This window comes from Conger conger, chromosome 14 (genome assembly GCF_963514075.1).
Source record: "Conger conger chromosome 14, fConCon1.1, whole genome shotgun sequence".
In the NCBI taxonomy this organism is placed as follows: domain Eukaryota; kingdom Metazoa; phylum Chordata; class Actinopteri; order Anguilliformes; family Congridae; genus Conger; species Conger conger.
This window is the reverse complement of record NC_083773.1, coordinates 30,951,150-30,972,113: the sequence shown is the minus strand read 5'-3', so window position 1 is coordinate 30,972,113 and position 20,964 is coordinate 30,951,150. Positions and strand designations below refer to the sequence as shown.

The 20,964-nt window shown below is 42.7% G+C and overlaps 1 protein-coding gene and 1 long non-coding RNA gene across 2 annotated transcripts in view; one reads left to right on the top strand and one right to left on the bottom strand.

Moving 5' to 3' along the window:
• The window catches only part of aldh1l1 (aldehyde dehydrogenase 1 family, member L1), a 59,107-nt gene extending 41,733 nt beyond the window's left edge, over positions 1-17,374 (bottom strand). Inside the window, exon 1 of the mRNA XM_061219401.1 lies at positions 17,261-17,374. The gene's annotated coding sequence lies outside the window, so the exon portion shown is untranslated. The remainder of the gene's footprint in view (positions 1-17,260) is intronic.
• A 306-nt stretch (positions 17,375-17,680) lies between these two features.
• On the top strand, positions 17,681-20,461 carry LOC133109544 (uncharacterized). Its single transcript, XR_009704734.1, has 3 exons — positions 17,681-17,876; positions 19,659-19,740; positions 20,234-20,461. It is a non-coding gene; the product is annotated as an uncharacterized LOC133109544 (long non-coding RNA).
• Positions 20,462-20,964: the final 503 nt, after the last annotated feature.

The window sequence follows — 20,964 nt, the reverse complement described above, 5'->3', positions numbered from 1 at the left end:
CACCTACCAACCGCAGGCCCCGCCCTCTCCCTCCCCCAGTCTACAGTGGCTCATCGGCAGATGAAGACCTGCATGAAGCCCGACTGAAGCCAGTGTGGGAATGTGATCTCCGGTGGTATCCTAGCCTACAGGGCTGAGGCGCTGTAAAACTACAACAATCAATTTAACAGGAAAGAGAAAATGCGAGCACTTGGCGCTTGGCACTTGGCAACTCTTGATGAAACCAAATTTAGTGGCTTTGAACAACATTTCTCTTTTTATACATGCTTGGCCCGAGACCTTGCTTTTCCATTTCACATGAATTATTCTTGTTTCATAATACTCCTCAAGGAATGGTAAATTTGAAAATAATAACACTATTAATACTCAAGTCATTGCCTTACTGGAAATGAAAACTAAGTGGGGCTTAATATGATCAGAATAAAAAAAGCATGTCTGTTCTTAGCTAAACAGAGACAATATTATTCTTACACACAAATATGATCAAATGGCAAACAGTTACTGCAGACATTACTGGTGAAATACATGTTTAAAATAGTGTTCATTCTGTATTAGTCTATTTACCAATTCATTATCTGACTTCTGTTGCTAAAATAACTTCCACAACGAATGTACAGCTTAGCACAGATATGCTCAACATAACAGCACTTCCATAACCATGACAATGTCCTTTATCAGTTCATTGCCCTACTGTTACGAAACAGTCACACATCATATCAAAAGACTAACAATCATAATCAGCTGTTTATTACCTAAGCAACCCATGACCTTGCTTAAAGGTATGCTAGCACGGGCCCAACCACACTCTCAATGGTACAAGTGCAAGTTCCCTGTCCAATTCACTGCACTGTTGTATAGTGCACTCTACACATTACCAGGTGCATACACATGCTCTGTATTAACTGGCAGAGACAGACACAAGTTTCTGAACAAAATGAAGTGCTGAGTGAAAAAACACCAACACAGCTAAAGGGCATGGACACACCAACTCCAGTCACTAACTTTTTCAGAAACATTTTTCTACAGCCCCTTGCCCTGCTGACAGCTCCAGCTGTTTTTTTTTTTTTTTTTAAGTGTTAAATAGACCAAGACCGAAGTACTGTTAAATGCATGCTGTGGTCTCGGATGTCACTCTTTATTTCATATACTTAAATGTACTCATTCAATAACAGCGGTTTCAGGTTTGCTTCAGAGTACTCAAATAGATGCTTCCCACCCACAATGTTAAATAATGCGATGGTCAGTTATGGCATTTAACAGAAATACAGACTGTAATACAGACTAAATAAGATCGTGGACTAAGGCCATACCATACAGGAGCTGGGTAATTGCATCTCTGACTAAAATTGCACTGTGTGGGAAGCGGTTACCAAAATTACAAAACAAAATGGTGTGTCCAAGCATTTATATGACTAAATGTAACTAAATAACTAATAGTGTGTGTCACGCCCGGCCTGTTTATGTGTATATGTAGGTTGGCTTAATCAGCCATTTCATAATTGTATGGGGAAAGCGTGGTGCGCTGGGCTTCCATGGTATCAGTTGATGGAAAAGGATGTGATGCAGAAAAAAATGCCCCATCATAACAACCCTGAACCAGGGGTCTGGTGATCTGAACTAATGATTTACAGATTTACTGACGATCAGATGACTGGTTAAGCTAGGTATGATTTATGTGGTGCAAAATTAATGCTGGACCCAGCTTTTACTGACATTGGAAAATATAATTTCAGAGAGAATTAATGATGTTTGCAATCTCCACAACTCTCCAACATAGTATCTATCCAGCTCAACGGAGTTACATTTACAAAAAGATATTTTAGTCTGGGCACAGCTCTCAGTCGGAGAACAGTTCCACATAAAAACACACGCTTTGATCTGAGGCCTCAAATGACTTTATACCAGAACACGAAATGGATGACTGTATCAGTCTGACAACTGACAACCCTCTTCTCTCAGACGTGGATGTATGGCCCTCTGCCTATTAACTGAAGGAAGCTTCCCCCTACTTGCTCTACCGACGAACATGCCCTAGTGTACATAGGAAATTGCGCAAACACATATCCCAGACCTGCCATGTAGCACGGTGTAATGCTACTGGCTCCAACACTCCTACAAGTGACAGTCCTGCGTCAAATCTAAACTTTCCTGTCAGTGTAGGATATAATTTTTTTTTTTTTAAAAGCATTCACGAGACATTTTAAACCTAGTGGTGATTTCAAATTCAAAATTTCAAGGTTCAGACTTTGGTTTCATTTGTAGGCTTTAATTCCTACAGTATCGTTTCCTGCTGATAAGGCCAGTGAGGGGTGGGCCTGACCAGCAGGACGGTTGTTGTTGTTGTTGTTGTTGTTGTTGTGGTAGTAGGTTTGCCTGTATCTACAAGCATGAGCAGAGGCCTGGGTCGCCATTCATCATTAGCGCCATCAGACAGGCTGTAGCGCCGTTTAAGAAGTGGGTGGAGTGAAGCAGGTTCTAGGCCCTTCCACAGAGCCTCACCCTGAAGTGCTGCTCACACCATTGGTGCCCTCACCCTCCACAGGTCGACGGTAAAATGGATACATATGGGTTAAAAAATAATAAAACAATGCACTTCTTTCACTGCTTGTGGCTGACACCACTTTGTGAAAAAAGGAACAATTTTCATTGGCAGCTTCAGTTGTAAATATGTAAATATGGCCCCATAGGCCAAGTTCACATATTTAGTTCATGTTCAACATCCATGCCTGCCACTGCCACTTCCTTTCAAGAGGAATCTAGCCAATTACAATGACTTTCGTCAATGAATTTAACCATTCTTAATCATAGTTCAACCGTTACTTACCTTAATATTGCCAATCAGGAACTGGTTCAGCCTAGCTGGGTTTGGATCAAGCATTGCACACAGCCTACCCTGTAAACAAAGTGCCTTTGTGGTCTGCTCAAAATGGTGACCAGCACATTCATTACAAAATCCTGTATTAAGGGTGCCAAAAATGATTTCATATCGCAGACTATAATTTTGCAATTCAATTCAGTACAGTTCTGTTATTTGTATAAATGTTTTATTTTTGTTTTTTATAGAGACAGCTAAAGAGACGCTTTACATGAAAACAAGAAATACGAACATTTTGGAGAGACTGAGCCTGAACACCCCAAAAACAACATAGGTCATTAGTTAAGAAAAAAAATCCTGAGTGGTAAGACCGTTTATGGGGAGGAACCCAGACACAGAGTAGGGCCTATCCTTGACTGGCACGGTGTCAGTAGTTAGGCTAACAGCTAATATGAAGATAATGGACAACTTATCAGAGCAAACGATCACGGTGGTTCACCAGAGGTATTATAAAGGTGTTAGTTTATTATAAAGGTACAGAACTTGCTGGTAAAATAGACGTACCAAGCGAACTTAATACACACGTCACAAGCGCAAAGAAACACATCCAGGCCCGTGGGTCATGGTGTGGGCTTGAATGAACAGGGTCAAGGCTGGAGCAGTCTATGAACTCAGTGACAGGAAGCGCAAGACGCCTGAAGGAAAAGAGCAGAAAGGGGTAGCGCGCCTGTGGAGAGTAATATGGGAAAACCACAGGGCGCTATGCCGTGGCAGCATATGTAAAAGATAAGAAAGAGACAAGGAAAGGGGAATACACCAACGAGAGTGCTCGTGGACTGGCAGCACTCCAATACGGCACAGAAATGCAGACTAGAACATTCACATGCACTGCAGGCAATAGGACCATCAACTCCATGGGTCCTCATCTACTGGCCCCATATCTCTCCAACTTCACGATTGACCAAAAAGGTAAGCGTGTCTGAAGCGTGAGCTTGCATATTCCAAAGCACAGTGCTCTGCACTGTAGGAGAAGGCTGCCCACCCCTAGTAATTTTAGTTATTTTCGGACATTTCAAATGGCCAGCACCTCGTGAACAGAGCAATCATAGTGGAGAGTAAAGCACAAGTAATTCACCAAGATATTCTTACACAAGACCAACCTTACCAGTTAACTATGGAGTGTACTCCAAATGTGAAGGGGGACTCATGAAGACATGCTAGCACCAGTCCCCTTTGTCCATGTTCTAAATTCTTCAAAGTCATTGAGGCCGTTATATTCTTAAGCTGCACATTTATCAAAGTGCTATAAAATGTAAGGCCTGTGGTTAGACAAATTAGTAGGATTCAAATGTAATTTCTTGAGAAATGGCTTCTTCATTTTGGAACACAGCCTGGTGATAGTGAGGAATTTATCATAACCAGAATTAGTCTGCCAAGTACAGGCGATAGTTTCTTCTGTAATTTTGAGGGTATGGGGTCTAAAAGACAGGTGGGTGATTTTGTGTAAGAAAAAAATGTGACTAGTTTGCTCAGTGGTATGAGAGTAAAGGATTCAAGGCAGTGTGTGTTTCTCTTACAAATAAATAAATACGTTCTTTCTTTCAAACAATGCTTTTTATTATTATTGAGTTCAAAGTCAAGGACATTGAGTGAAATGAATTTAAGCCGTTGCCTCCGTGCACAGAATAATAATTTGCCATTTTGTAATGCGCCAATTGGAAACAATATCTAAAGGCAAAGCAACAAAATATTAATGTTCAGAAAAGCAGTGCGGATGTAAGATGTAAACCCAATGAGAAATGTAATTTGTCCCTTTTGTTTTTAGCTAACTGCCCCCCTGGTGTTACAGAACACCTGAAGGTTAAGTGGATAATAGCTGAGAACCTTTTCCCAATTAGCTAGATAGCTGAGAAGCCATCAAAGGGCTCTGGACAGGTCTTCATGCCCTAAACAATCCCCTCTGTTCACTATTCCTTTTGATGGGCTCAGATAAAACTCTGGATAAAGCACTACCATTCACATGAAAATGTATACTCTTTCCCTCCTGTGAGACTTCTCTCAAAGGTTCATTCTTTTATTCGTGGTCATCTGGAATAGCCATTGTTCACCACCGTAGAGGGGGAAAAACCCCAACAAAATATGCTGACCCCGCCCCTTAAGAGATAGTCCCTTTAGTCGGACTGTAAAGAGCAGTATCATATTTTTTTATTATGCCTTTATTTAGGAGACGTGGTTTGCAGATACAGAGGGAGAAAAGGACCGTAAATTCCTGGCTAATGACTTTCCTGCTCAAAACGGCCTTACAGGGAGAAGGGGTGGACCGCAGTTTCAGAGAAAACAGTGGGAGCAGCTTTGGAAACCAGGCCTGGTCCGGGATCGTCTTTAAAGCACGAGTGTCAGGTTTTTAAACCAAATGACCCAATAGCTGGGATGGGGAGTAAAGCAAATAAAGGTTTTTGTTTGTGGAGGGATCTCAGAGTTTGGCAGGGACTGCCTGCCAAGTTTACACAGAAATGAGACACTTAGTGCTTACAGTACAGCTGGACTGAACATCCAGCTAGTGTTCTCCCAAGATCCTTTCTCTTTCGGGTCTTTACAATAAATGTGCGCGGACTGAATCCGAGAGAATAAATTAAGTATCAAGTAATGGTGTGACTGCTATTATACTGATCGCACAGAGCAATGGCTGTGGCCTGTAGCGTAGTGGTGAAGGTAAATGACTGGGACACGCAAGGTCGGTGGTTCAAATCCCGGTGTAGCCACAATAAGATCCGCACAGCCGTTGGGCCCTTGAGCAAGGCCCTTAACCCTGCATTGCGCCAAGGGAGGATTGTCTCCTGCTAATCAACTGTACGTCGCTCTGGATAAGAGCGTCAGCCAAAAGCCAAAAATTTAATGCATGGTGGTGGGTTCCCTCCCCAAGTGAAATTGCTGAATCCGTGCACGAAACAGTGGAACAAAGTGATCAGAAATGATTGAACCCCATAGGTTTGTGTTTGTTGTCATAACCATTGTTTTGATAACCAACCATCACGTGTTTAGAGCTAGAATTGGCACACTTGTTTTACATGTTTATTTGGTATCTTATCCCATTGAAATCAATGAGAGTTCCTGTACAGCCCTGCATGATTATTAGAGCACATCGGCATTCAGTGTCTCCACATGAGCAAGTTGAGTCAGTGATATGTATGCCTGCCAAAACTTTCCATTTAGACGTCAAGGAGGAATATGTATTTGTGATATCTTAAGAGAGCAGTCCCTCGCATCTATTGCACCAGCATAAAAATCAATCAGTATAAAAAAAACAAACAAGAGCCAGGCTGCGCATGCTAAACAAATAATAACTGAAAGTCTGTAGGGGCTGGCTGAGTGTTGTGAGAATGCCAGAGCAGATCAAGCAATTCCGTTAGGTTAATCCTCTTGGAATATTTCACTTATAACAAATAAAAAGATATCGTTTTACCACATGCATTACATGTAAATATTGAGAAATGTAACACAAATTCACGTACCATTACCAATTCATTTACACAGTCCAACTCTCGTCACAATTCCCCATCCAACCAAATTAACTTACCCATTCCAATTAATGTACCAATCACAGTTAGCCTTGCACACCCAACGTCATTCACCTATCCTAGAACTAGTGTCTTGATAGCAGAGTGGCATAAGCCAGGACAACCCTTACGAACGCAACATGCTAGCCACGGAGTGATGGCGATTCTCGCTTTCTGAACACAACACAGAAACGAATGTGGAATACAAAATACGGGTACGCACATGTGACCCCAGAAATGCTCCCGGTGAAGAGGTCAGCCTCGGCAGTCACTGCCCTGCTATACCAGAGCGCGCTGTCCGCAGTGTGCCTGCAACACACCTAAGGCTGAAGCAGCTCCCTGTCAATGCGGTCTGCGTCAGCCACCACCGAGGCAACAGGTGGACAGGCAGTGCCCCTCACATTCCCCTGACCAGGAGACCCCAGGCTCGTGGAAGAATGCGGTCAGTCTGAGGAAAGCGGAAAAGACAGCTAGGCTACACTCAGTGAGCACCTTATTCATTATTTATTAGACACATTTTTTTTTTTTTAGACCAATTGGCCTTCCGCTGCTGTAGCCTATCCACTTAAGAGGTTTGATGCGTTGTGTGTTCAGAGATGCTCTTCTGCATACCACTGTTGTAATGTGTGGTTATTTGCGTTACTGTCACCTTCTGGTCAGCTTCGACCAGTCTGGCCCTTCTCCTCTGACCTTCTCCTTCAACCACAGAATTGCTGCTCACTGGCTGTTTTTTTCACCATTCTCAGCAAAGTCTATAGACTAGTAATATTCTCTGCATATTACTCTGCAATGCGCAAATCAGTTATCCCTAATTGTTCGTAACAATCATGCAAAATTGAGTATCTTGAAAGTTCCTTCAGATACTCACTGTCAGCAACGTACATTGGAAGCATGAAGAACGAATTTTGCCAAGTTTGGCTGCGTTTTTTAAACTTTTTTATGTTACTTCATATTTTGTAACACATAATTCTTGAATGTCACCAACAGACAGCATAATTCCATCTCTTAACTTCATATGCTAACCCAGGCAGACACACAAAGGCTCAGCCCAGGCAATTAAATGTCCATTAACATGAGTCTGCTGACATCTGGGAATAATTGTAGTGAAAACATGCAACACAATTCATACAGCACTCTATGTATGTGGTAGGATGTACTTGGCCCTGTTACGCTAGAACTACATAATGATCATTAATCATATTTAACACAGGCAAACTGTGATCGGCTTCCATCCTGAAGACATACATCACATTACATTCCCCCAGGGAACCCACTGCACCTCTAAATATCTAGAATGGAACGTAATGAAAAGCATAACCTGTGAATATATATTTTATATGGCTTACAGTAATATATATATATTACTGTAAGCCACCTGGGATGAGTCTATAGTATCAGCTTAAAGCCATTTTATGGCAAGCAGATTGGTTGAAGTGAGCGCATATGTGCTGTGAGTCACCAAGTCAGAGTAATGTGGGTGTTTGTCATTAAAATGCATGCATTAAAATCTCAAAAATCCACAAATGAATGCAAGCTATTCCACATAAACGGGGAGATGCGTAAACTGTCAAAAATTGGCTATACATTGGTATAGGTTTCCCCCCCAAAAAAAACTGCATGTCAACATATTAAAATATAGCCCATTGTATTTTTACATTTGTCTTTTTGGGAATGATTTGAGAGGTACCACATTTGTGAAACGCCCATTTTTATTTGTGAACCAATTATTTAGTTTGTAAGATATATTAAAAAAGTTGTGAATCTCATTTTCTTGGCGCAAGGTGCAAGCTGTATATATTTAATCATTTGTAAGACAATAATAACCCCAGATCAATTACTCCAGCCCAGTTGTCTTCTCTGGTAAGCCACGCGTGTCCCTCCATTTTGTTCGACCGTGATTCCTGCGTAACCCACGGAGACGCCCTCACTGTATGCAAATGACAGTTGAAATCACTGCTGGAAAAGACGAAGCAGTATGGTTTCCGCATAACGCCCTGGTATTCTCTCTTTTGAAGCGATGTTATGCTGGGCAGGCCCTGTAATCTCCGGGTACACAGAGCCATGCCATGGTCCGTCCCTGGTTTCCCCAGCAGTGGTGGAGTGGAGGGGGGGGGGGGGGGGGGGGGGGAAGCAGTGCGGCCCAGGAACGGGGATATCTGGAGCTACACGCACACTCTCCTTCGCCCAGACAGTGCATTCTGCTCATGCCATTCCTCTGAGGGTGTTTCCAATGAAAGCAGTGGCAGTAATAACTGTGATGAAGCAAAACTAGCTTTAATGAAAGCAGCTGGAATGCTCTTTTTTTCATTTTTTTTCCCTTTCTCCGCCTCCATTATTTCCGTTCTCATTCCGCTTAGGCCACAAAACAAGTCTCGTAACATCCAGCTGCAGCCGGATCCGGAGAAGGCCCACGGTCTCTGAGGTCTCGCCACAAATGATACAGCGAGACAAAAACCCTCCCTGTAAAATATACATACAAAGATGATGCATTTTCTGTGTGTGTGTGTGTGTGTGTGTGTGTGTGTCCTGAAGTATTTGGACAGTGACACAGCTTTTGTGTGACACAAAGCCTCCGGCACACTGGATTTGAAATTAAACCATGAATGAGGCTAAATTGCACTTTTATTTGAGAGTATTCAAGTAAATACCCGGGTGAACCATCTAGGAATTACAGACGCAATGTTCGGCAGTACAGAGGCAAAACAAAGAATGTGTCACCGTTGACAGACACCATATACGCACACTATATATGCATGCCATCAATTACAATATATCATTATCGTGTTCTTCCATACTTATAAATGATACTATAATTATGCTAAATGCACTATGTACTGTAGTATGAGTTGGTAAAGTCTTACATTTCAAGGCGCTTAATAGGCTGCTAGTTTCTGTTTCAATTGAAGTGTTTTTTTTGTGTTGTTTGCCAAAATGCAGAACTGCTTCCATCAGGTCATATGGCTGAACACACATCAGAGCAGGGAGCCCCGCGGGGAGTCTTTTAAACATAACATTCTAAGAAATTCTGGGGCCACGAAACAACAAAAATAAAAATAATAATAATTTGAGGTGCAAATTAGGAACAGCTTTGAAACAAAACCAAAACAACAGCTTGATTTTATGTTGTCTGAAGGTAATCTTTTCTGTTTTCAACATGGCGTACATTCAAGGCGGTTCGGCATATTATTAATCAGCAAATCAAATCAACACCAGCCGGTATTTACAGCAAAGGTTTGAATCACGGCATAGCAGTTGGGATATTACAGCTAAAACGAGACGGCATAAAAACACACACGCATAAAATACCAACTCCTTTTACAGCCAACGACACCACTAACAAGCACCTCTTAAATGTGTTTCACCCCTCCAGGTTGGTGGGTTTTTGTTTTCTTCTCTCATTAACCATGTCTATGAGCAGGGGTGTTATGAGCTACAAATCACGGTGTTCTTCCACTGAACAGTGTTCACAGGGCTCCATTGGCTAACAGGAAGCGCTTAACTGTGGAAGTCCAATACCAAGGGAAAGAGACCTAACCCAGCAATACTGCTCCAGATGATTAAGATCTGACATATTCAGTAGACGGTGCAGTTTACATAGCTTAAACTTTTTTCTTTTTTGAAACGCTAGTCATTCATGCCGGAACATGTGACCGAGGTCACTCTGGTTAAGCGCCTTCCTCAAGCACAACAGCACTGATCTACAGCACCTTGGAATGCGTGCCTTCAGCCTCTAAGCTACGAGCCCAGGTGCTTAACCACCCCTCTGCCAGCTGGCAGGCACAAGTAAGGAAGGAAACGCAATGTACCCCTTGCACCGTTTCCCAGAAGCATCCCCCTTAAAGCAAACCTGCTGTGCCAATCTCTCTAACCTGAACTAATGCGGTTTCACACCGTTACATGATGTGCTTTTCGATATCACTTACATCACTCACAATAATAATAAGATATACCTCCAAAATACAATTTTATAAATAAAAAATAAAATAAATAAATAATAAAATATATATATATATATATATATATATATATATATACACGCACACACACACATAAATCAATTAGACAATGATCTACCACCATTCTCACTCAAATAATCAAATTAATGCACCATTATTGGGAATGTCTAAACCCGCCTCGTGTGGCCCTTACCATGTTTCTCATTTCAGAACACAATTCCCAGTTGTCATCATCCTACCTCCTTAATGCTGCAGAAGACTAAAAATAGGTTGAACAAGGTAACGCAATTCACTGACCGGCGTGTGCTTTTACACTGACGGCAGGCCTCGGTCATCCCGGTTGACTGAACAGCGGTCTCAAACGGCAGGAGACGCCCCGCTCATCAGCTTCTTCACACTCCTCTCTTTCATTATCACCCTCTCGCCCTCTTTCCGCATTCACTGCATAACCTATTTCTGACCACTTTTTTTCCAAGCATCAGGGCGACCCTCTTGGCAGCGTCCCTTCGTTGTTCCAGGATTAACCGGCTGCCCACAACCTCTCCACAACAGAAACAGGGCAGCTTTCCTATTCCTTATCCTCACCAAGTGATGGGGTCCCCCCCCCTCCCCGCCCCTGTTTTGGCCCCAAGGTTTCACGTGGTGGTTTTCACATTGGAGGTTCTATCGCAGTTCCAGCATCTCTGCATCTACTCGCCGTCCAAACAGAACGCCGTCTGCTTTTCGTTTGCCGACCTAATTGGCTGGAAGCATCTTCGTCCGACACATACTTGGACTGTTTGGTGTATAAACACAGAAAGAACTTCCCTTGTTTTTCTTATCTGATGAAGGCCGGGTCAGTGGAAAACTCAGGCTTTGTTAGCCACCTACATACAGTATCATTTTTCCAAAGTAGCACCTTGGCTTGGTTGCTTAACCACAGTTTCTTTAAGCCATGACACTCAGATCAAACAAGCAAATGGCTAACACGGCAAAGCCAGCTCTGACTAAATGCTCATTATAGGCTTATGTGCAATTGGAAAAGTATCACAAAAGTATCACAGGAAAGACAAATAAAGGAAAGTAAAATACTTGTTGACTGGAGAAAGCAGAGCAGCGATTCTCCAAATAATAAGATGAGTAGCCCTAAGCAACATGATCCCACTACTATTGGACAGTTTTTCAGTGCTTGCACAATGGGAAAGTACAAATAAACATCAAAAAGGCATAAACTTTTGTTTCCTCACTCATAGTAGCTTGCAAGCTAACCAGCTAGCGAGTTTGGCAGAACGTTACAGTTTACTCACGTTGCATAGCAACCGCTTGGCACAATCTGCTAGCAGCGGGAAATATTTTCTCGTAAATTATTCTTGTAATGAAATTGTTCATAATATAATTGGATTGTGTCTATAATATCTATATAATTAGGTTTGGTAACCGTACAGTTTATCACAGCTACAGGGGACAGGACTACACCACAGCCTGTCGTGAGTTACGGCTTTATATATATATATAAATATATAGAATTTTTCAGTTTCAGAAAAAGTTTTGACCCTAGAGGCATTTAAAAGAGCCGCACGTTTATCACACTCATTGAACACTTCTTGGTGTTTACTGTATGTGCTAAACCTCTAACCTCTGTACCAGCTCTGCCTCATCTGGAAGATGAATGGCATGTTGTTTGCACTCGGCTGTGTGGGAAAGAGGTGTGTTGGGTTCCTGTCAAGCTGCAAGTGTGGTCCTTTCAGGAATGACAGACCAGTGCCCAGCGCAGGGAGGAAAAGATTTATATAGCATTATCAGGCCCCAGTCAGGAAGCTCGTGGGACAGAGTTCAACAATTGTTTTTCCCGTACACGAGGGAAATGGGCAAAGCGCTATTTTTTTTTTTCTTTTCTCACAAGACATTCAAAACCCTTAACAAAACCAAAAACAAAAACACAGATTCATTTTGCAACCGTATCTTCCTGGGGACTTGTAAGTCAATACTTGCATTAGCGCTCCACGTTGTAACGATTAGACTGTTTTTCTTTTCTTCAAAATATTCCTTTTTTTGATCAGAGAAGCCCAATGGAGTTTAAACGACTTTCAGCTTGAGGGAGAAAACGGAGAGCGAATGTTCGGCTCAGCGAGAAACCACATTCTTTTTCAAAGCTTCAACTAAAGCATGTCCTTTGGTACGGCATGAAAGATGTGGATATATCTGGTCCGTGTAGCCTGTAATTCCTGCTGCGGTCCAAAAACTTTGTGCACCTCGTCAGTTGCGAGGCAATGGACAATGTTTTGTGTGTCTATGGCAACACATTAATAATGCATCGATCACCCGGAGTCAGGGGATTGTTTGAATTCATTATCACAGCTTTCCTTCCCTTTCTATAGCCCATACCACGTACCTCCAGGCCTTTGAGGTATTATGAGTTATTCGTTCACTTTGAAACAGAGAGGCGCGATAAAAACTATTGGATTGTTTTTCTACATTGAGATCACTTACATCACTCACAATATAAACAGATATAAAATGTCATTTTATTTTTGGAGGTATAAATAAAATTAAAATAAAACAAACAATAATAATAATAATAATAATAATAATAATAATAAAAATAATAAAAATTAAAAAATAAATTTAAAAAAAGGCCCTCGTCCTTATCTTTGTTGTACAGGTAGCAGTTGAAATTGTACTTCCCTCTAGGGTCTTTCAGTGAACTTATCCCTGGTTATGGGCACGCACTTTGTTGTACGTCGCTCTGGATAAGAGCGTCTGCCAAATGCCAATAATGTATGTAATGTAATAATAATAATAATAATAATAATAATAATAATAATAATAAATATATATATATATATATATATCTCAATTACATGACAATGATCTACCAGCATTCTCACTCAAAATACTGAAAGTAATGCAGTTATTGGAATTAATCAAACCTAAGGCTGCCTTGTGTGGCCCTGCCCATGTTTCTCATTTCAGAATACAATTCCCAGTTGTCATCATCCTACCTCCTTAATGTTGCACAAGGCTACAAATAGGTTGAACGAGGTAACGCAATTCACTGACCACGCTCCCACCAGCGAAAGCAGAGGCGTCTCCCTGCCCTCCCGCAGCAGTAAATCTTCTGTGCCTACATGTAATGACACATCACTTCTCCTAGAGCATGGGCCTCAGCAAATCTTGTGCAAAGTAGCAGGTTTCACGTTAGCCTGCACAAACGAGTGTGCAACACATACAGTAGGAACACTACTGCGCTCTGACTCCAACAGTAAGAGCTATTTACACTACAGAGTGGGCCACTTAACCACAGGGCTGGTCTTTCACTGGACTCCACTATGAAAACTTGGGAAATGTACACGGACCAGAAAAAAATAACAGGTAAATAGAATACATGTGGAATCAATTTTGTAACATTTTTGCTCCCGAGACATCCGGATCTGCCAAACATGCATTACAGAAGATGGGGAGTATGGAAGGAAGGAACAAACGATTTTTTGCGGTTCAGACTGAGGGCAGCCATAGGCAGAATAAACTGAAGCCAGTCCCAATAATAAGCATATTTGTGAGAGTGGTGGTTTGATCTCGTTATCAAGGCAGAAACGATCATTGAAAGGCAAACTGGGTAGGTGATGTCAATTGTTAGGCACTTGCCCCCAGGTCCTGGAGCTCCATCTCTGTGCACACCTGTTCTGACCACACCCTGAGGCACCGTTCTCTCCTGCCACGCCACCCCCCCCCACCCCCACCCCCACCCCACTCGACGCTCCTGGAAGGCTGTTGCCACGGCGACATCGCCCCACTTTTTGGGAGTCTATACTTAGCGCAGAGATTCCTATTCGAGAGCCAACATGGAAAGCGAAGATGAGCTTCCTGGCACTGCTCTTTGGCCCAGAGTCTGCCTCCCCAGGGAGATGCCAGGTCAGGCGGAGCACGAGAGGCTGAGTGAGACAGCGCTAACCCGCCATCAGCTGATGTGGATCACTGGCTCCTGGGCCCATCCCTACCCCGTGTGGCTAACCAGGGTGAGTCCACCCAGGGCTGCTGGAGTGTTAATCCCATCAGCGCTGAAATTACACCACTCCCTCCAGTAACCACAATCACTGAAAAAATAAAACGAAACAAAAAAAAACTATTACAGCTTGGTATAGTTTTCAGAATGGATGAACCTTGTATTGCATACTTAAACCGTGATCCCATTAATAACTGTCGTAAAATTATTTTAGCTTCTTCACAGTTTAGCAAATTCACCAGTTGCAATAACGCATTTCCTTTGATCCATTAGAACCTGATGCATAAGAATTAGCATGGTCACTCAGAATCCATACACAGACCTAGACTCAATCAATGCTTGTCCTGAACGTTGACCACAAAACAAAACAAATTTTGCAGTTGACAAAGATAAGCAGGCTAACTGTGTCTACAAAAATGATTGGTCAAAGTTAAAAACACATGCTGACTGAATTAAGGTCACTGTTTTTAAATCAAGGAATACTACTAGGGATTTGTGAACATATGATTCTTTTACAGATGTCGCCTGCTGCAAATAATTTCCTTTGTGTTCTATTACACAGCAGGTCGCTCTGAACAACAGCATCTGCCAGACGAAGATATTAGGTAATGCAATGCTGCACAGACGAGACGTTTTAACACTTTGCTCTTAGGCCACTGGTAACACAGATCACTTCCCTCAGGGACAAAGACCAGAGACTTCTGGAAGGATCCAAATAGGCTAACTGCCACTGCAAATAAGTAATATCACAATGCTTTGATTCACTGTAACCCAAGCTCTGTGAAGGGAAAATTATTTGATTTCTGATCCAAATAATGACTTGAGGTTCGATGTTCAGATAATGACTTAAATTACATTCTGTCAAAAAGAAATGTTACGGTTGTGTAATTACAGTGGGAGTCGGGGTGAGGGGGCGGGGGGTAATGAAAAATGACGGTCCTCGTGTGCATCCAGAAGACAGCGTGCCGAAGGGGTTCGGTCACGTTTGCCCTGGTGTCGGTGAGGCGACTGGCCGGAACTCTGCGGAGGGCATCAGGGGCAACGCAGAACGGTTCCAACACACAAAACTGGCGAGGATAACGTTGCACCCCGGCTTTGCCTCTTCCGTGGCAGACACAAGCCCCTGCAGCCGCACGTCCCTTGGAGTCGTCATCATCTTCGGTATGTTTTCTCAATTCCGTGCGTGTTTGCCGCCGTTATGTAATGTCGGGGGCCTGAGAGCTTCCCCCAGTGGCTGCTGGGTAACAGAAGCCCGCACAGGTGTCTTCCACAGCACATGGATATCCCCAAGGGGCTCTGCACTGTCACGCGTGTAACAGCCCATAGATCTCACCCAGCGCAGGAGCACAAACTACGTGGCCACGACTTCCCCTGAGGTGGCTCTGTGAGAAAGTACAGCCCTGTATGTTATCAGAGAGGACCTCAGTTTAACCCAGTCTGACATACTACGCATCTATGGCAGAGCAACTATGTCACAATCAGGACAAGGATCATGCACTTAGAGCAGAACTAATTTTCCGCATTCTCTGAGATCCACTTTCAAATTATCATCTTTTATCCCCCAGAAAAATGTTAATTCCAAACACAATTTCCACAAGACCCAATCAAATACCTACAAATGCTGAAGGACTACAGCGGGAAAAAAAACTAAACACTAACTTCCGGTTACAAAACAAAACATCTATTTTCAAGAGACCGCTACGCAGAATTTGAAGCAGACGGTGACCGTGTGTCACGCGTTTAAAGTGTAAGCCCGCAGTGGGTTTTATCAGCAGTGGTGCTTACCTCCAGGTAACCTTGTGTCTCGTGCCAGTTGCTACCTCTCCCCTGTTCACACTGGAATAGTCCCAAGGTCACAGTGATACCGGGCCGAGCGCAATCATAAGAGGCTGTACTCACTGTACAGGAGTGAACAGCTGAGATGATAGCTTTATCTTTTTTTCACATTTCTTTCCATTCCTTCAGAAATAGTCACAGCAAAAATATAGATTTTTTTTTTCCTGTCCAAGGACAGAAGACAATATGCAAGTAACTGCACCTTATCCTGAGTACAGTGTAATGGCTCGATTATGAACATTTCATCTCCCTCACAGGAACTATATCTCACACACTGAAAAAGCTGAGGGACTTGAACTGACGTGCGAGGAACAGATTCCACAGCTTGTTTTATGTGCAGGGAATTACGAGTTACTCTGAGAGAGACGCGGTGGATGAGCGCGTTTGAACAGCGAGGCTTGAAGGCTTCAGTACAGAATGGAGACGTGTTTGCTCTTGGGGCCATGCATACAAGCTGCACAATGCAGCCACAGCCAGGCATGGACAAAATACAGCACACAACACAGTTACAGTGGGGAGGTGGGAAAACCTTTAGACCTGGTGTATCATAAGAAAAATAAAGTTTGGTGTAAAAAAATCTTTTTTATAATTAACCAAATGGCAAATACCATCTATCCCAGCTCAAAATAGTAGCCCAATTTGTGGATACAATTAACTCAATGTGTAGAATCTACAACATGCTGAGCAAGATGCGTTGTTGGCCCTTGTGTATCCAATGAACCATGAATGTCCAGAAAAAAACAGTATTCAACTGATTACTTTGCAATACATTTAATGCTCACCGACTGTTTTGTTTTTTTTGCCCACAGAAAGAATCAAGGGATAAACTATATGCATTCAGTGAAGCTAAAATATTGAAACTATCGCTACCAAACATGACCTTAAGCTAACCTGATTCACTTTAAAACAAAACTCACGTTAGTGAACGGTTGGCCCACAACAAAGAAATTACCTTACAGCTAGCCAATTCGACATTGCTACATGCTAAGTGCCTCTCCACTTCGAGACTTGCATTGCAATACCTAGTGTTGCAAGATAGCTAGCAAATAGTAGCTAAATTCACCAAGTGAACTTGGGAGGCATTTAAGCTAATGTGTTAGTAAAGTGTGCTTACCAAAAGGCCGCGGTCCTGGTTTGATTAATTAACGCTCTAACCACATTACAATAAAACATTAAATTTAGAAAATGATATAGTCTCCGCCTAGAAGTAATCTTCTAAATTATAAAACAAGCGACTGAAAAAATATGAGCGTAGCCATTGAAAGCACTTCCGGTTCACCTGGTTTTTGCAATAGAAGAACGCACGTTAACTTATTGTAGGCTATGTAAAATTACATAACTGTAAAATGACCGTGGAACCTACCGCTTCCAAACCACAGAACCACAAATATTTAAAAGTTACTCCTTCCAAACAGGCTGCTCTCTCGGTATCGTTGGGTTTTTTCTGCGCTTTTTTAACCCCCGCGCTAACAAGTGAACTTGGGGTTTTGGTTTTTTCGGGGTTTTTTTTGTTGCGATGTGCTGAATGAGTACACTGACGAGAGGAATTAATGGACTGCAGCATATGAAAATACCGCTTGCAATGCACAGACATAGGTCTCATTCACACACTCCTGGACCACCTGGTCTGAAATAGTCATTTGTCTAATTTCACAAGCATAGGCCTAGCCTACTAACCAACAAACATTTTGGCATCAGTTAATCAAGCCGGTCGTGGAGGTTGATCTTTGGTGAGTTAGTGGAGCAGGAATAATGTTTTTTTTGGGCATCAGTAATTAGATGAATACAAAACACGGATCTATTACAGGTCTACAGTAAGTACAAAAGTGGTTATGTCATGACTCAAAGTTGAGCAGCCAGTAACAGACGCATACCAATCACAGGAGGCTGAATAATTGTGCTTATTAGCAAATCCAGGTCATTGCAAAATATCGTGGGGGACTTTTACTTTCTGTGCCTGAATTTGCCACCTCTGAATATTACTTGTTCTATTATATTAAATGCTTAAGACTTATCAAATTACATAGATTCAAATGAAAAGCAAATGTATAGCATGTTGGTTTAAAATATGTACAACCAAACTTATTGTCATGATACTCTTCCAGAGAATGTGAGCAGAGAACAGGCTGTTCAGCTTTTTAGCCAATGATAACAAATGCTGTCACCATGCCTATTGTTGGCAAACTGGAAAAACAAACTTGGGTATGTTGGAAGTGCATTCATTTGCTGCCATGAACAAATGCATCACATCATTGTTTTTCATTGTCACGGTCTTTGCACCATGAGGGATAGACAGGGCCCCATCTTATTCATATGTAAACTGCAACCAGGACAAACCCAAACCCAAAGCCACCAGAGCGTGATGTTGGCAGAGCAAGAGATCAGTGTTTGTGGAAATGGGGAAAAACCCCTCCATTTGTAACAAATCTAAGAAAATGTTCAACATTTAAGATTTATTTAATCCTGAGCAAAGTGCAGATCTTCTTATGGGGAGATCTATTGGATATCAAAGGCTCACAGGTTCTGAAGCTGGATCCAATTCTGCCCCTGAGATTGGTTACTAACTCCAGCAGTTCACTGCCCCTTCTGACACACACCAGCAGTCAAGAATGCTTTGCCATTATCGCTTTCCTTGAACTCTCCAGGAATTCCTGGAAGAGCGGCAGTGGGATGGGCCAGGGTAGGTGGGGACATGTTTTTTTTTTTTTTTGTCTTGACAGAGACAAAACAGGCGGAAGTGCTTTGACAAATACAGGAAGAGAGGATAAGCGGTTATGCCAGTAGAAGGTCAGAGTTTGCATCAAAGCTTGTGGCAGTCTACACTCCATCCTACTAAATGAATAACAGAGAATACTCTCCCTGTCAGACTTCTGCTGTTTAAGCCACAATTGACCTATGATTCATTGTGTGTGTTCGTTTGTGCATTCATGCATGTGCTTGTGTGTCCCCCGCCTGTGTACTAGTGTAAGTGTGCATGCTTGCATATACCCGTTTACTTGGGCACACGCATGCATGCCCACACAGACACACAAGTGGCAGGGGAATTTGGCCTAAAGAACCGGGATTGGGGTTAGAGAGGAAGGTCTTGAAATCAAACTCGTGAGAGGCCCTTTGACCCAGTTCACAAACATTCCGTATTTGCTAACATGTGTGCGTTCAGGCGCACAGGAGTGTGCGTTCCTGCTACTGCACTTTGAGCCAAACTCAGGATGCAAGGCAGTGCGCGTGTGTCTGCGTGCACGTGTGTGTGCGTCTGTGTGTGTGCATGTGTGTGTGTGCGTGTGTGTGTGTGTGTGTGTGTGTGTTGAAGTTGCACTGCTGTCTGCTGTGTTATGTAAGAGCAGATGGTCTTTATTAGGCACAGGGTCCCTCTCTACCCCCACTCTCCCCATTCATCCATGCAGTTCCTCCAGAGTGTGTTCTCAGAGTCAAGGAGCTGTGAAAGGGGCCAGTGTGTGGCATAGAAATTACAGCAAAAGTGTCCGGCACTGACTTATGCCATTCTTTAACAGGGCACCATTCCACCATGTGGAAAAACTGACCAAATCCAAAACATGTTCTGCAGGAAAAAAGGACACAGCAGTAATGAGAAAGGTAGGGTGTAAACACCTAAATATAACCTCAACTATACGGTTTCAGTTTTATCAATGTGATTATATTTTGGTCTGAATAAAAAACACAAATGTAATTTAATTAAATAAATGTATTTCAAGAAAATTAATAAGGCTTACATTTTCATATTATCAACGAACACATCAGATTATCTTGAAATACAACCCAACGATAAAAGATACATAAAAGATTATTTGAAAAAATGCTTTGAGTCTGCATTTGTTCAAAGTGCCATGTAAACATTCTCTCAGGAAATATATCATCAGCCATTTTTTTGTGAAAACAAAATCTTTTTCTGCACCTAATTTGCTGCCGGCTCTTGAGTGCTGGAAACAAGGTCTGTAGAAGGCGAGGGCTTGTGGTTTCTCAAAGCACAGTTTTTATGGATGTTCCTTTACCCGTTTTTTTTTTGTTTTTTTTGTCAGAGTATAAACCCCTCTTGTTCGCCTAATTCCTCTCTCTCCTCTTCTCACAGGCCGTTATGTAAGCCGGGCCCATTATCATGCGCTCTTTGAAGTGGGGCGCGGGTTCCCGACAGCGGTTTTTTTCCCTCTTCTTTTTGGCGCTGTGATCGGCAGCCATAGGAGAGCCCTACAGAGACCCGCGCTGCCACCCAGCCTGGCCTGTGGGGTCCTCGGCCCCCTCTCCTCCTCCGTTTGACTGACCTGGAATTCCCAGCAAGCTACAACACAAGAGCATGTGACACGGCTCACTGCTTGTTTGTGAACGAAAAAAGGACTCAGATGCCCTTGGGGCGTGGGGTAGGGGGTAAGGGGGAGGGGGGGGGGGGGGGGTACGACAGAGAAATGCGGAACAACAAACAAGAGAGAAACAGCTTTGGGAAGAGGACGCTTCACTTCCACACATGGAAAATCTCACAGCGGGTCTATTTTTGGGGCTTTGCGAGGTGCGAGCGCTAAATAGCATCAAGGAACCCGGAGTAAGAATGCACAAACAGCACTGGAGGCACAGGGCATGCATAAAAAGTGTTTGTTTACAGGCTCCTGTTTTCCAGTCCTTACTTTCTAGGGATATATTCTCACCCTAACAAGTTTCATAAATAGTTTCAGTTCAGCCGAGCATGCATTAAAATATCCTGTATTTACAAGGTTCATAGCCTGAGCTGATATTTGTCCACCTCTAATGTCCTCTTAGACATCTGACTCCAAAGCAGCGCTGGGGGCTGTTTGCTTGGGTACCAAAAGA